At 40.2% G+C, this 15,964-nt stretch overlaps 1 long non-coding RNA gene across 4 annotated transcripts in view; it reads right to left on the bottom strand.

The window, feature by feature from the left end:
* LOC138427849 (uncharacterized) overlaps nt 1-15,964 on the bottom strand; it is a 70,430-nt gene that overhangs the window by 47,720 nt on the left and 6,746 nt on the right. Inside the window, exons 3-5 of one of the 4 annotated variants that reach the window (XR_011252195.1) lie at nt 8,940-9,178; nt 8,754-8,854; nt 7,391-7,711 (exon numbers count right to left, since the gene is read on the bottom strand). The exons of the other annotated variants lie outside the window; for them this stretch is intronic. This is a non-coding gene — a long non-coding RNA (uncharacterized lncRNA). Of the gene's footprint in view, nt 1-7,390; nt 7,712-8,753; nt 8,855-8,939; nt 9,179-15,964 lie in introns of those variants that run through there. 4 annotated transcript variants of the gene reach the window in all.

Genomic DNA, 15,964 nt, shown 5'->3' with positions numbered 1-15,964 from the left:
CAGTGAGTCAGCTGAATCCATCAACGGCTCAGGGGCCTCCCAGGAGTGTGAATGGGGAAAAAAACAGTCAGCCTCTGTCTTTAAGAAGCTTACAGTCTAAAGTTGGCATGGGAATTCTCACTCAATGAAATTTTTTTTTTCCCTCTCTATCTGTTGGAACTAGCCTCTCCCACCCTCAATTTCCAATAGTCCTTGGTACACATTATAGTTGTGTTTGACCTATGTCTCTCAATAGATAGGGAGTCCCTGAGTTCAGCCCACATGTCATCCACATCTGTGTCCCCCAGCACCTCCCACACAGACTGAGAGATAAATATGTATAGATAGTGAGAATTTATAGATACAAAGAGAGAGGGAGAATTTGTTTCACAGTATTGTTCTCAAAACTCTGCTCGCCAGCTTTCCCTGACATGGTACACACACACACACACACACACACACACACACACACACACACACATAAAGGATATATGCATCATGGTCTAGCAGCTCATTTTCACAACTCCCATTGGAGCAAATTCAAGATAAAGAAGTGACCCAGGCACATGAAGCTGTATGATGACTTTTCTATCTGCCTGACCCAAAAAAATAAAAAGCCAGGAAGGGCTCTTGATGAATTGCTTTCAGCAGGGAGGAAGAAGGATCTGCTGTGCGAGCCCATCATGCTTCCATGAACAGTCACCAGTGCCCTTTCTCCAGCAACATCTGGAAGGACACTCCTCTATATACAGCTCACAGACGGTCACTGTTGAAAAAATGTTCTTCCTGCCCCTGCTTTACTGGCAGTACAGGGTGTTTGGGGCCAGACTGGCACCCCAAAGAGCCTTGCATGGTAAATTTGTCGCCACTGGCTGCATCTTCCTCTCTCATTGCTCTAATCGCCTATCTCCCCTGGGGGCATGACCCCTTTAAATGGCTACCAGTTTCCAACTTGTTTGGTCAAAATCTGCTAGCCTGGAGGTCAGATCCTCTTCAGCTTAAACTTCCCCTTTCTTGCAATAACTTCCCTGAATTCCCACCATCACGTTTCCATAGTACTCTGAACTTCCAGCCCTTCTCACCCTTATAATTGCTTAATTGAATTTGAATTAAATATTTGTTTATCACCAGAGCAAGACAGCTGAGCCCTCTGTGTGTAGGGAGCAGATCTTTTTTGTTCAAGCACTCAAAGGAGTGGCTGGCACCAAGTAAGTCCTCATGACTCATTTGGAGACTGGCTGACTTGATTACTCTGGCCCCAATTAACCATTTGGGTTTCATCTCCTGACTCCTCCGGATACACACCAATGTTCCGTCTAAATAGACGATTCTTTAAAATCTCTCTTTACTTTCCTATCCCTATGACTTTGGTCATGCAATTTCTTCTTTTTGGATAATGGATATTATTTTCCATCCCACATAAAAAGCAATCAGACAATCAGAAAAAGAAAAAAAAACTTAAGAATACTTTTTACTGAGATACAATTTCACATATCACAAAATCAACTGATGATTTTTATTGTATTCCCAGCCACCATCACCAATTCTAGAACATTGCCATCACCCCAAAAGAAACCTGGTACCCACCCATTGGTATCACTCCCTATTCTTCTCCTCCCCCAGCTTCTGTCAATCACTAATCCACCTTTTGTCTCAACAGATTTGTCTGTCCTAGATATTTCATTTAAATAAAATCATACAATATGTACAGTTTCTTTCACTTATATTATTTTCAACATTCATGCATATCATACTGTAGATCAGTACTTCATTCTTCCTTATGGCTGAATAGTATATACTCCATTGTATGACTACATTATGTTTTATCTATTCATTCATCAATTGATGAACATTTGGGTTGTTTACACTTTGGAGCTATTATGAATAATGCTGCTGTGAATATTTGTGTGCAAGCTTGTGAACATACGTTTTTAATTATCTTGGGTTTATATCTAGGAGTGGAATTGTTGGAGAGTTGACTCATTGGAGAAGACTCTGAGGCTGGGAGGGATTGGGGGCAGGAGGAAAAGGGGATGACAGAGGATGAAATGGCTGGATGGCATCACTGACTCGATGGACATGAGTTTGAGTGAACTCTGGGAGTTGGTGATGGACAGGGAGGCCTGTGTGCTGCAGTTCATGGGGTCACAATGAGTCGGACACTTCTGAGCGAGTGAACTGACTGGCTGATGGTAACTCTGTCTAACTTTGTAAGGAACTGCCAAACTGTTTTTCCAAAGTGGCTGTACCTTTTCTACACTCAACTGCAGGGTATGAAGATTCCTTGCCAACATGTTATCTGTCATTGTTGATTATTATTATCACCCAAACCAGTGAATATGGAGTAGTATCTCACGTGTTTTTTATTTGAATTTCTCTGATAACTAATGATATTGAGTATTTTTTCATGTGCTTATTGGTTAATTGTTTTATTTGGAGAAGTATTTATTCAAGTCCTTTGCTACTGTTAAGTGGGTTATTTTTCTTTTTATTGTTGAGTTGTAAGAATTTTTTATATGTTCTGGATGTGTGAGATCCTTATCAGATCTTTGCAATATGACTTGCAAATATCTACCATTCTGCGGGTTGACTTTTCACTTCCTTGACAGTGTCTTTGAAGCACAAAGGTTGAATTTTACAAAAGCCCAACTTATTCTTTGGTTTCTTGTGCTTAAGGTACCTATCTAAGTATAATTCTAATCCAAGAATTCCCTGTGTAAATCCAAGGTTTCAAGATTTACACCTTACAAGGTGTTTTTCTTTTAAGAGTTTGATAGTCTAGCTCTTATATTTAGGTCTTTGATCAATTTTGAGTTAACTTTCATGTACGGTGTAAGAGGGTCCAGATTAATTCTTTCACATGTGGATATCTAGTCATCTCAGGACCTTTTTTTTTTAAAGACTATTCTTTCCCTACTGAATTGTCTTGGCAAGAAGAAACATTTTGAAATAATCCTGATCTAAAAGTATGCCGTGGTAAAGACAACAACCACTGTAGTCTGAGGGATGATAGTCAGGAATGCAGAGGTTGATTGGGTTATTTTAGGCAGAAATAACTATGTATAAATTCCATAAGCACCATCTCAGTCCACCTCTTTCTATATGTAGTAATGGTTCTTAACCTTGTCTAGGATAAATAAGCCAACAAAATTGCGGGCTTTTGCAAATACGCAACATTCTGCTTAAAATGTTAAGGAGTTCATAGCCCACAAGCCTCCCCACAGACCCTAAGCAAGGAATCTCTGCTCCACTCTCCTTCCCACAAAGTTCATCTACTGCTGAGAACTCCAGCCAACACTCCACGAAGCAACAGACTCACTGTGCTTTTATTGTTCATGTGTATCCTACTCTCTCCTTAGAGCTACACATTTCCACCTAACTCCTAGATATGCACACCACATCACCAAGCATCTCAAATTCAGCACTTTCAACTCGTCATCTTCATCTTCCCTCCCCCAGCCCAGCTCATAGCCCCAGCTTCCCTTTTTCTGGTCACAGAACCATTCTTCCCATCACCCAGGCTCAAACCTCAAAGTCGTCTTCACTTCTTGTTCCCTGCACCAGCCCTCCTCCACCATCCCGTCAGTGTCCAGGTTTGCACAGCTTTCATTCTGAGCACCTATCAGTACTCTGCCTGGTTGTTGCAATATGCCTCTGGCCTTGCTTGTTTCTTTCTCTTTTTTTTTCCCTCCAGTTTTACTGAGATATAATTGACATACAGCACTGTGCTAAGTTCAAGGTGTATAGCATAGTGGTTTGATTCACATACATCATGAAACAAGTATCACAGTAAAGCTTAGTGAACATCCATCATCTCATGTAGACACAACGTTAAAGGAATAGAAATTTTTTTCTTGTGACAAGAACTCAGGATTTACTCTCTTAGCAACTTTCATATATGACATACAGCACTGTTAATTGTGTTAATCATGTATGTTCTATCCCTAGTGCTTATTTATCTTATAATTATTTTTATTCAAAAATATGCTTCAACCCACCTAGTTCTTTGTGGATCCAGTTCATCATAACAGGTTAAGTGGCACAAGAGCTTAAATAAGTCACATGTAAGAATGACTGTCTTCAAGGTGGGGCTAGAATTAATAAATAGATTTTTACCCAGGTCCTTCTAGTTTCCAAGAATTGGAATACAAAGGAACACAGAGATAGAATTCCTGCCCTCAGGGAGCTTACCATTTTAATCACAAAGATCAGGGCCACACACAGCAGACTTGGCCTGGAGATCTGCTAGTCCTCCAGGAACTACATTAGGACTTTTTCAGCCTCTGAGTTTAGGGTTTTTCCAACCTTCTATTCCATCTCCCAGACGACAAAGACATGGAAGCGTAAGGAAGCAGCTTTGGAGTCTGATCACTTCTACCACTGTCTGGAGACTCATAGTCCTCAGACTTCCCACTGACATGAACCAAACACACTCCAGTTCTGCTTTCTCTCTGTCTCAAAAACACTTCAGGATGGGGAAAGGGAGTGATCATAAATAATTGCCATGTGTTCTTCTGCAACCAGAACACAGAAATATGAACTATTGCAGCTATTGCAATCTGCATGGGACCACAAGTACTGTTTTAATTTAGTCCTTGCATTTAAACAGCATTTTTGGATTTGCAGTATTCTTTCACATACACCTTGCAAAGTAGGGGAAGCCTCAATCACTCCGTGGGTAAAGAATCTACCTGCAATGCAGGAGCCTTAGAAGACATGGATTTGATCCCTGGGACAGGAAGATCCCCTGGAGGAGAAAATGGCAACCCACTCCAGTATTCTTGCCGGGAAAATCCTATGGACAGAGGATCCTGGAGGGCCACGGTCCAAAGACTCACAAAGAGTCTGACATAACTGAGCGAACACACATATATGTTTGAGCGGTAGAAATTATTCCTGTTGGTTTATCAGTGAAGAAATGAAACCTCCAAGAGTTTGCATGATTTACCCAAAATCACACAATTTGTGAGGTTCTTTGACAGGGAACTTTAGGGAAGCTCTTTAAAAAGAAGTGGATGGTGAAGGTGGGGAAGGGACACCTTTGCCTTTCTCTTCATCCAGCTTTTTGCCTGGAATTCAGACATTAAAGCTGTAATTCAAGCAGCCGTATTGTAACTTTGAACTTGAAAGCCATGCAAAAAGAATGGCAAAGCAGAAAAACAGAAATAGCCTTGGCCGCTGACATCTTGCAAACATCAGAACTGAACAGCCTTCCATTGTTTTTTTTTTCTTTGTTATGTGTTTAAAATACTATAGTTGGGTCTGTTTCTAACAGCCATAACCATTCTTTGGTGCCTCAGCATTATCTATAATTGGGCAAAACTAGTATCAATCACCAAATGATGTTACATCATTATAATTGTGCCTGGGAGTCACTCTCTTCCCATTCCTAACGGGAACATATACTATCCTTTCCCACTTAAGCCATTAAAATGACAATTGTATAGAATATAGATGCAGATTTCTAAACCTATGATATATCTAATGGCATATAGCCTATGATTGAAATCATGCAAAATGTCTATATATGAAAAGACTAAAATCTAATACCTGAAATAAATATATGATATAAACTTTTTAGTATATAGAAATTAAAATAGAAATTTAAGTTGGCAGAACCCTGGTTAGTTTTTTAAATCCTATTTTCAAAATTATCCTTAATATTGTTGCCTTATCCTTTTAAATAGAGCATTAAAAGATTTTTTTAAATTACCAGATTCTCCAAAGTATCACCTCTGCTATTTAGTTACTACTAAACAAATTTATTTTTGCCCAGGAGGGGTAAGACAATATAGCTTCTGAGTATACGAGGCCATCCTTCCCTATGATGATACATATTTTAGGAATGGGAAGAATTATAATCCATATTCACATTTTTAAAACAAAACTAGAGAATGAAGGGCATCTCCTTGAACTTGGTACACTTCAAAGGTTATCTGAAGAAGGCCCCAGGTGGCTGGGTAGATTCTTGAGGCCTTTGGTGGGATCACATCACACAGGAGTGGCCTTGCCAGCCCACACTTCTACTTCTTCATTCAAGAGCATGTGGGAGATGGGACTAGTTTCTAATGTCTGTCCTTTGATCTCAATTTTTCACTTCCTTTTGGCATGAACCCTCACTGGGGACAGTTCAGGGTTCTGTACACCCACTTTCTCACCTTGATGGTATTTCTGGTCTCCTCAGAGAATGTTACACTTGACACTTGTTTCCTTTCTGAGTTCTTCTATATTATGCAGCTTCTCATGGGATTTACCCTCGCCCTCCTTCATATTAAGCTGCAGGTGATGTGGGGCCATTCATTTCAATGGAGGACTAACCAAGCTTACCTAAGCATTTGAGGAGCAGAAAGGGTGAAGTGGGAAGGAGCGAGGGGGAGGGGGAAATGGGTGTACACTTGTGTTCCATGTAGAGTGTGCTGCACGCCATCCTCTTCCTGAACCTTTACCTACGTCCTTCATCCTACCATGACTTCTTCATGGGGCATGTCATTGAATTATTATCGCTAGTATACAAAGGAGAAAGTTGAGGCTTTTCAAGTTAACCAACTAGACAAGTTAACACAGTTAGAAAATGGCTGCGAAAAATAGGTGAGTTCACAATGTTATGTGCCAGCCTGAATGGGAGAGAGTTTGGGGGGAGAAAGGTTACATACACATGCATGTCTGAGTCCCTTTGCTATTCACCTGAAACTACCACGACATTTTTTATCAGCTATACCCAAATACAAAATAAAAGTTTAAAGTTTGGGGGGAAAAATGAGTTCAACTGTTTAACCTCAAAGTCATTGGTCTTTCTATTACATTTGCAATGGATTTACCAGCCAGCCAAGTGCCCTGAAAACTTTCAATTAATTTTCTAGTTTAGATTACTGACTATTCATGTAAGAAAACACGCTGTATTTAGGTAAAAGTGAAAAAATACCACTTAGCCATAGAAAGCAGCACCACACTCACAGACTACCTCTGATGCTAAATTGTCAGGTTCAAATACAGACCTTGCCACTGTGTGACCTTGGGCAAGTTTCTTAACTTCTCTGTGCCTTGGGCTCTTTATCTGTAAAATGGGAATGAGAATATCCCTACCTATAAGATTGTTATGAGAATTGAATGAGAAGGGAGTTATAACACACATAAACACTATCCTTGAAGGGCAACAAGAGGAACAGATAGGTTCTAGTCCAAAAGTTTGAGGGGTGTGGAAGCTCTGCCATTCTTGGATATTTATAAATCCAAAGTCCCACCTTACAGAACCAGGATTTACTTTTCATAGTACTCTTTCTCCAGGTGTATTTGAGTGAGTAACCCTAATGCTGGAGCAAGTTTTCTGGCTTTGGGGAAGGCTCCTTTAGGAGAGGGGGTATCTGGTACTCAGAAATCCCTCCCCGCCCACAAACCCAGTGCAACAAGCAAGGGGACTTGAGGATGATTTAATCCTGCTACATCTTTTTGCTCAGTGTTTTAAAGAGTCAAGAGGATTTTTTTCCATTGGTAATTTGCATGTCGTTCCCACGATTACATTTTGAAGTAGATGAGTAATATTTAGAAATAGAAGGCTTTCCACTTCTAGTTCCTCTCATTGGTATGTGATGTAGGCAAGTCACACATACTGTTCGGGTTGAGTCTTGCTTTCTACCAGATGGAGAACCATTCATCAAATGAATAATTACTACATCTTTTCAAATACAGTCAATTGCATTTTGCTAAAAATGTCTTGTCCAACCTCCTCTCCCCCCTGCCAAAAAAAAAAAGCAAGAATAATTAACAAACTGAACAACAAGACGTACTTACCTACAATCAAGAACAGAAGACTGAGTAGGTCATTCTGCCCGCGTGGGTGTCCCACCAGCCTTTGAATCTCTGATATATAATTGCCTATGAGGGTTTAGCTGAAAACCAGGAGACTAGGTACTAAAGTTGCATGTGACATAGGTACATAGGAAAAATGGCTACATCTCTAAAAGGATATATTTTCTACTTTAACTAGAAGAAGGTGCCCAGGAGAAAGTAATAAAGTGATTAATCAGGAATCATTGGACCAGGGCTGACTCTGCTATGGAGATTTCATGAAACAGTTTAAAAACAACAACAAAAAAAGTTTTGTTAATGAAAATTACCAACTTTTTTTTTTCAAATAAAAATTACAGAAATGTTGCTATCTACCATCACCACATTCAATAAAGAAAACAGACATTTTACTAACTAATATAGAAATAAGAGGTATTGGGTTGGCCAAAATGTTCCTTTGGGTTTTTCTGTAAGCCAATACTTAATTTTAGACTAAAAGACAGTTCTTAAAATCAAATAAATTTAGTGATGTGAAAACCTCACGACTTTGCCTTACTTTTCTCACTTCCCCATGAATCAGTGAACTCTATCCCTTCCTGGCACCAGTCCAAGAAATAGTATTTGGGAATGACTGCTCTAGTGAAGGGTCTTTCTTCTGGCTCATTCGTGTGACCCAGGGCAAACTACTCTGCTTCCCTGAGGTTCAGTGACCAGCCATGAAATGGAAATAATGTGTGTTTGCCTGGCCTACTTCACAGGATTGCAGTCAGAAAAGACATGGTAACATATACAAAACAGCTCTGGAAATGGTGAAAAACTATACACATGTTCAGGATTGTTATTCTTTTCAACATAAGTTATATACTTATTCCCAAATTCCTGGGATTAGATGATTGCACTATAAGATTGTTCATTTCAGAGACACACCAAATGCCAGACGCTAACACATTTTCTCCACTAAGAAAAGAAAACATGAATTGATAGCTTACCGTGGATACTAGGAACATCATTCAAAAATCATCCAGTATCAAGGGATATTTGTTTAGGTCCATCCTTAAGACTCTAGTGGCTCAGACGGTAAAGCGTCTGTCTGCAATGCAGGAGACCCGGATTCGATCCCTGGGTTGGGAAGATTCCCTGGAGAAGGAAATGGCAGCCCACCCCAGTATTCTTGCCTGGAAAATCCCATGGACCACGGAGCCTGCTGGGTTACCGTCCATGGAGTTGCAAAGAGTTGGACACGACTGAGTGACTTCACTTCACTTTAAGACTGAGCAGATTCATCTAAACCAAGTCACATGAATGGGAGCTTTTACCATTTTAAAGATTTCAACAGAAGTTTCACAGACTCGATTCAATACTTCACAGACAGCATATTTTACTCATCTCTGCATCCACAGAACTGGGAACAACGCTGGGAACAGAACAGGGAATTGGTGAATGCTGGATAAATGAAGAAACCTAGGATCTGGGCCCCAAGAAGGCATTTTCCAATTTATTGCTCTACTGCCCTCACCAATAAACTGGGAAGAAAACTACTAACCCACAAATACAAATAGTTTCTATTAAAGACAATCCAAAAAAAAAAAAAGGTAAAAAAAAAAGTATGTTACTGATGGGGATGTAAAATGGTACAGCCACTTTGGAAAAACAGCTTGGTAGGTTCTTACAAAATTAAAAAGTAGAATTACCATATAACCCAATAGTTCTACTCCTAGATATATACCCAAGAGAAGTGAAAATATTCATTCATACAATGAGTTATAAACAAATGTTCATATCAACATTATTCATAAAAACCAAAAAGTATAAATGACCCCAAAGTCCATCAGATGGTTAATGGATGAAGATAATATGGCATATCCATATAACATATAGTGAAATGTCATTTGGCAATGAAAAATGAAGTGCTGTTATAAGCTACAATATGGATGAACCTTGAAAACATTATGCTAAGTGAAAAAAGCCGGACACGACAGATCACACACAGTATGATTTCATAACATGAAAAGTCCAGAATGGACTAATCCATAAAGACAAAAAATAGATTGGTGGTTGACAAGGGATGAAGGGGTGGGGTTCAAAACTGCTAGTATGTATGGGGTTTCCTTTTAGGGTGATGAAAATATTCTGGAATTAGATAGTTTTTATAATTATACAACATAAGGACTATACTAAAAACCACCAAAGTACACAATTTAAAACAGTTGACTTTTATGTTATATGAATTATATTTCAATGAAAAAGAATATACAAGTATAAAAGGCTACAAGAAACAGGAAAATTAGGAGCAATGAGTGGAATTATATTTTCTCAAATCAGACATAAAGAAATTAGTTCTCAGTTATGTTTCCTGTGCTTAAAAAAAAAGCCCTCATCTGCCAGGGCTATTTATTTGAATTTGTGTCAGTAAATCTGTTCCTCTCACAGCAGCTGGCAGATAATAGGCACTCAATAAATGGTGGATAGATGAACATATATGAGAACCCCACATTCCTCACATTTCCTAATAGACAAGACTTTTTTAATATGTTAATTGTGGGAAATAGCAGGAAATCCTGGCAGACTTTGTTCCCCAAATCAGAAAGAATCAGTATAGTGGCCCTGCTCAGCACCAAACAAGCAACAGAATCCTTGACCAGAGGGTTCTTGAGACTGCTGCTGCTGCTAAGTCGCTTCAGTGGTGTCCGACTCTGTGCAGCCCCATAGACAGCGGCCCACCAGGCTCTGCCGTCCCTGGGATTTCCCTGGCAAGAACACTGGAGTGGGTTGCCATTTCCTTCTCCAATGCAGGAAAGTGAAAAGTGAAAGTGAAGTCGTGTCCGACTCTTTGCGACCCCATGGCCTGCAGCCCACCAGGCTCCTCCATCCATGGGACTGTCCAGGCAAGAGTACTGGAGTGGGGTGCCATTGCGTTCTCCATCTTGAGACTAAAGAAGATCAAGAAAGTTTTACTCAATGAATGAAGCTTGATCAAGAATTCCCAAATTTTTAGATGCCTTTCAGTTATAACAAGAAAAATCTTAAAATCAAAAAGCTCCCCAAATAAAATTTACTAGACTTCCTTACATAGTTATTCTCTATATAACTTATTTAGGTAAAGAAGAGAATAGTACAGAGCAGGTTAATTCTAGCCAGGAATAGAAACTCCAAAAGGATTTGGTGTAACGATATTGAAAAGACTCAATCAGCTGAGACTTGCTGAACCCCCATGAATAGTTCCAATGGCCCAGGGAATTGTATTTCTAATGGATAGCTGATCTGGGACTTCATAACACATATAAACGGAATTCTTCATTTACAAAAGAAGAAACCAAGAACCAGGGACACAATGGGACCAATCTGAGACCACCCTGCTGGTTAGGATCTGAGTTAAACCTAGAACCCAGACATTTTTACTTCTGATTTTGTCTTTTCCTCCTGCTGGAATTCTATACATCATGCTGTTCTCAAACCACGTGGAACACACTGAGAAAATTTTGGAATTTTAATGCGGTGAAGGTAACCATAATGGGTTTCTTCCAGATTCACAAATTTTATAAATATTGTGAGTGAAGGTTTGACCCAAGTTTAAAAGAAAAAAATATTTCCTACTTGCCTATAAGCTTCTCACAGTGGAAGGGATGCTTGGAACTATTTAAAAAGTTGCCATTCTTCCCATAAATTTAGCTATCCCCTTCAGGTGGGCAAATTCATCCCTGGGCAGACAACTTCAGTGAATGCCATTCATGCTTCAAGTTGGTGAGGGGGTGGGAAAAAGCCAGCTTTGACTTCAGGCTTTGCCAAGAACAAGTCATATAATTTATAGCAGAACTAAGGAAGGTATAATCTGCAAATTGGCTGTGTATTTATTTTTCTAAGACATAAGTGAAGTGTTCTTGGGAGGTAACACCACATGGCAAAATATAAGCTCTTTTGGAGGCAGGGGAACTTTAAAAAAACACACTCACACAATTTCATGAGGAGAAGCTGTGGAAGCCAGCGTGGAGAGCAGTGGTTGGTTTTGCCTGCCCAGTACCCATTTGGCCTTCTTTTGACAAAAATGCCCGAGTTGAACTTTGAAGACTATCCACCCCTCTTGTCCCTCTTGGACAGAGCTAAAATTTGCCCCTGACAGTCCTCATCAGCTCAAAGGATGGTCCTGTGATTGATACTCAGGACGTCAGAACATTCTATACCCTATACATGTGATTCAGCCAGGGACGGCCACATGGAAAAGCCAAACCAATGGGACTCTGCAGCAGACTAAGTAGCTTCAGTCATGTCCGACCGACTCTTTTGTGACCCCCATAGACTGTGGCTCGCCAGGCTCCTCTGTCCATGGGGATTCTCCCGGCAGGAACACTGGAGTGGGGTGCCATTCCCTTCTCCAGGGGGTCTTACTGACCCAGGGATGAAATGGCATCTCTTAGGTCTCCTACAAGCTCTTCACCACTAGCACCTCCTGGGAGGCCCAATGAGTCTTGACTGCTGAATTTTTAACAAAACTTTGGAAAAGAAGGCTCTCTTGCCCTTTATTCAGGAAATCAACCCTGAACATTCATTAGAAGGACTGATGCTGAAGCTCCAATACTTTGGCCACCTGATGCAAAGAACTGACTCATTGGAAAAGACCCTGATGCTGGGAAAGATTGAAGGCAGGAGAATGGGATGACAGAAGATGAGATGGTTGGATGTCATCACTGACGCAGCGGACATGAGTTTGAGCAAACTCTAGGAGATGGTGAAGGACAGGGAAGCCTGGCACACTTGCAGTCCGTGGGGTCATTGGACACGTTGAGTGACTGAACAACAACGTGCCACTCAAATCACCAACTGTGAGAAGTACCAGAGGTGACCACATCGAATACGTAATGGTAAGTGAAGGAAACACAGAGCAGAGCAGAGCCAAGATACAGTGATCAAGAACAAGGTGGGCAAGAGGGAAACCTGTTTCCTGCCTTCCTGAAGTGAGAGCTACCTCTGAGCTTTAGTCGCATCACCTTTTTGCTTATACCTAGCAAGTTTGGTTTGCCATTTGCCGCAGAGACAGACAGTACCGTGCAATAGTACGATGCAGGCTCTCGAAATGCAGAAATGAAAGTGTGGATGTCAGTTCAGCCACTTTCTAGTTATGAGACCTTAAGCAAGTTATGTAATCTCTCTAAATGGCAGGTTTCTTATCTACACTATCTGATTCTGGGATCAGTGAGTCAATAGTCTCTCCAAAGCACTTGTTAGAGTTACTGACATGTAATTCATGTACAACAAATGTGAGTTACAATTTTTAACAAACAAACTGTAATAAAAGCAACCCAATGTCTGCTATTACAAGATTAAAGCTACTACAATATTATTTCATTTTCACTGAGCTTCCCAGGTGTCACTAGTGGTTAAAAAAAAAAAAAAAAAAAACAGCCTGCCAATTCTGGAGCCACAAGAGACATGAGTTTGATCTCTGGGTCGGGAAGATCCCCTGGAGGAAGACATGGTAACCCACTCCAGTATTTTTGCTTGGAAAATCCCACGGACAGAGGAGCCTGGAGGGCTACAGTCCACAGGATCACAAAGAGTCGGATATGGCTGATGACTTAGCACAGCACACAAGCTTCACTAGTACATGAGGGAAACCTGACTTTTAAATAGCTTACCACAAGGAAGCATAGAAATGGACCTAAACATCATTTTTATCATATTTTCTCTTATTTCTAAAGAGTTTTAAATAACATGGTAAAAAATGCTTGCAGTAGCATACTGAGAGACTGACTATGGACTGCTTTAATATAACCCATGCTCTATTTGGCAACTACATTAAAAAAAGCAAAACGAAATCTTTAAACCCGTGCACCAGAAATCCTGGAAGAAGTTGCAATAAAACAGGAGAATGAGATAGATATCACCTGATATTTAGACTTTTCCTCTACATTTCTCTATTTTCCCAGTGTATGTCAAAGAACATTGACTGTACTTCTGTTTCGAAGGTTTCACTGTCTACTTGTTCCACAATCACATCATTAGGCTTTTAGAACGTTGGTTTAAGAATTGGAGAATCACAGAGTATTAGACGTGAAACAAACAATAGAGAGCATTTTATCAGATTCTTTCATCTTACAAAAGGGAAAAACTTGTCGAAGATCAAATAGCTAGACACTGGCACCATGGAAATTACAGGCTAACATTCCTACTGATTCAGAAAACTCCTTGAGAGAGACACTATTGATTGACCACATCACCTAGGCTAATTCTGCTAATCTTTTAAGGACTTGTTTAAATATCATTTCCTCCAAAAACCTTTCCCTAGGCATCAACTAGAAGATATTCTCCCAACTTTCAATTCCCAGAGCACCTGATTTTTTTTTACTTTTATTGTCATTATTATTCCACAGATGTGTATGTCTTCTTTATTAGTCAATAAATTCTTTGAAAGAGGATTTGCATCTTTTTCATATCTGTGCCTTCAGCATGTGACACCAGGCTTCGGTACATAGTAACCACTTGATAAATGGTTACTGCAAAACAGGCTATCCTATCGCCTAGGACCTATTGAATCCAAATGGCTTAGTTTGGAAATAGGACTAAATTGCACAGACAAACTCATCACTATGGGATCCTTCCTGAGTAGTAGAAAGATGGTACTTCCTAGCCCCACTGCAATTGGAAGCGACTATATGACTAGTTTTGGCCAGAAGAGAGTAAGCAGAAGTGATGTGTGTTACTCCCATGCTGGCGCAGTGAATAACCCTTGTGAGATCCTTCAGTTTTATGTCCCCTTATCTCAGCATCCCAGAAGCCATATGCTAAGAAGAAGGGGCCATAAAAGGCAGCAGTCATCACATGGAGGGGAGCCACACTTCAGAGTCACTGAGGCTTATTTAGATCAGGCTTTGTGAGTAAAAAAGATGTCTTTGTTACAAGTCACCAAGATCCCAGGGTTACTTTCTTGTTGTTGTATAGTCCAGCTGATCCTAGATAATAGCCAGACTAAAACACAGATCTTGTGACAGGGATTTTTGATGGCAATTCATTATCTCTTTATTCCTTACTAACAGAAGCTGGGGTAATATGCCTAAACTGAAAAATTACATTCTATTACTTTACAGTGCACTATGTTACATACTAGCTACATAGTGGCCAAGAGGATATCTGCTTAGTCACTTAGGCGTGGCCAACTCTTTGCAGTCCCATGGACTATAGCCCATCAGGCTTCTCTGTGTGGAATTTTCCAGTCAAGAATACTGGAGTGGGTTGCCATTTCCTTCTCCAAACAGGATATAAGTAAAAGCTATTAATATGTTTTTCAAGAAGTCTTCCCTTTTGTTTCCTGATAAGAATTTATATGTAATGACTGGAGCTTCAGCAGCCTTCTTAAATCATGAGGAGTCCTTGACAGTAAAAGTCACAAACTAAGGGTGGTGGGGCAGAAAGACAGAATGAGCCTGGATTCCTGATGGCACTGTGGAGTTACAGTATTAAGCAATGACTGCCTTACCTCTGTGTTCTTGTTTAAGAGAACTGAACCCTTAGGCTTCCCTGTTGACTCAATGGTGAACGCAGGAGATATGGGTTCCATCTCTGGTCGGGGAAGGTCCCACATACGGTGGAGCCATGAAGCCCACTGAGCCTGCGCTCTAGAACCCAGGAGACATAACCACTGAGCCCAAGTGCCACAACTGCTAAAGTCTGTGCCTAAAACCCATGCTCCACTAAGAGAAGCCACCGCAGTGAGAAGCCTGCATACGGCAACGATGAGTATCCCCCACTTGCCACAACTAGATAAAAGCCCTCACAGCAATGAAGCCCCAGCATAGCCAAAAATAAATAAATAATTTTTTAAAAAGAGAAAATTAAACCCTTATGTTCTTAAGCACTGTAGCTAAATCTTTGTTACTAGCAAACAAATGTAACTCTTAATTGGCATAGCCCTTACATCACATATTCTAAACTATTAATAGTACCCTTGTACTGAAGAGTAAGAGAGAAGGTAGCAAACAGCACTGCCTAACACCTAACCCAAGTTGGGAAAGAATGGTATTCTATTTGATTTTGCTTTGATCTTCTGAGGAACTGAAAAAGAAAAATGAACTCTCATTAAATCACATCTTTTTAAAAGATACTTTTTTCACATTAGCAAATTCTGAAGGAAACATAACCAAAATTACATTTTCCCAACGTAATCATAAGTCTCTTCACTGTGAAAACATGTGAAGGATGAGGTTTAGTT

The sequence above is a fragment of the Ovis canadensis genome, chromosome 22 (genome assembly GCF_042477335.2).
Source record: "Ovis canadensis isolate MfBH-ARS-UI-01 breed Bighorn chromosome 22, ARS-UI_OviCan_v2, whole genome shotgun sequence".
Classification (NCBI taxonomy): domain Eukaryota; kingdom Metazoa; phylum Chordata; class Mammalia; order Artiodactyla; family Bovidae; genus Ovis; species Ovis canadensis.
This window is presented reverse-complemented; position numbering and strand designations above follow the sequence as displayed.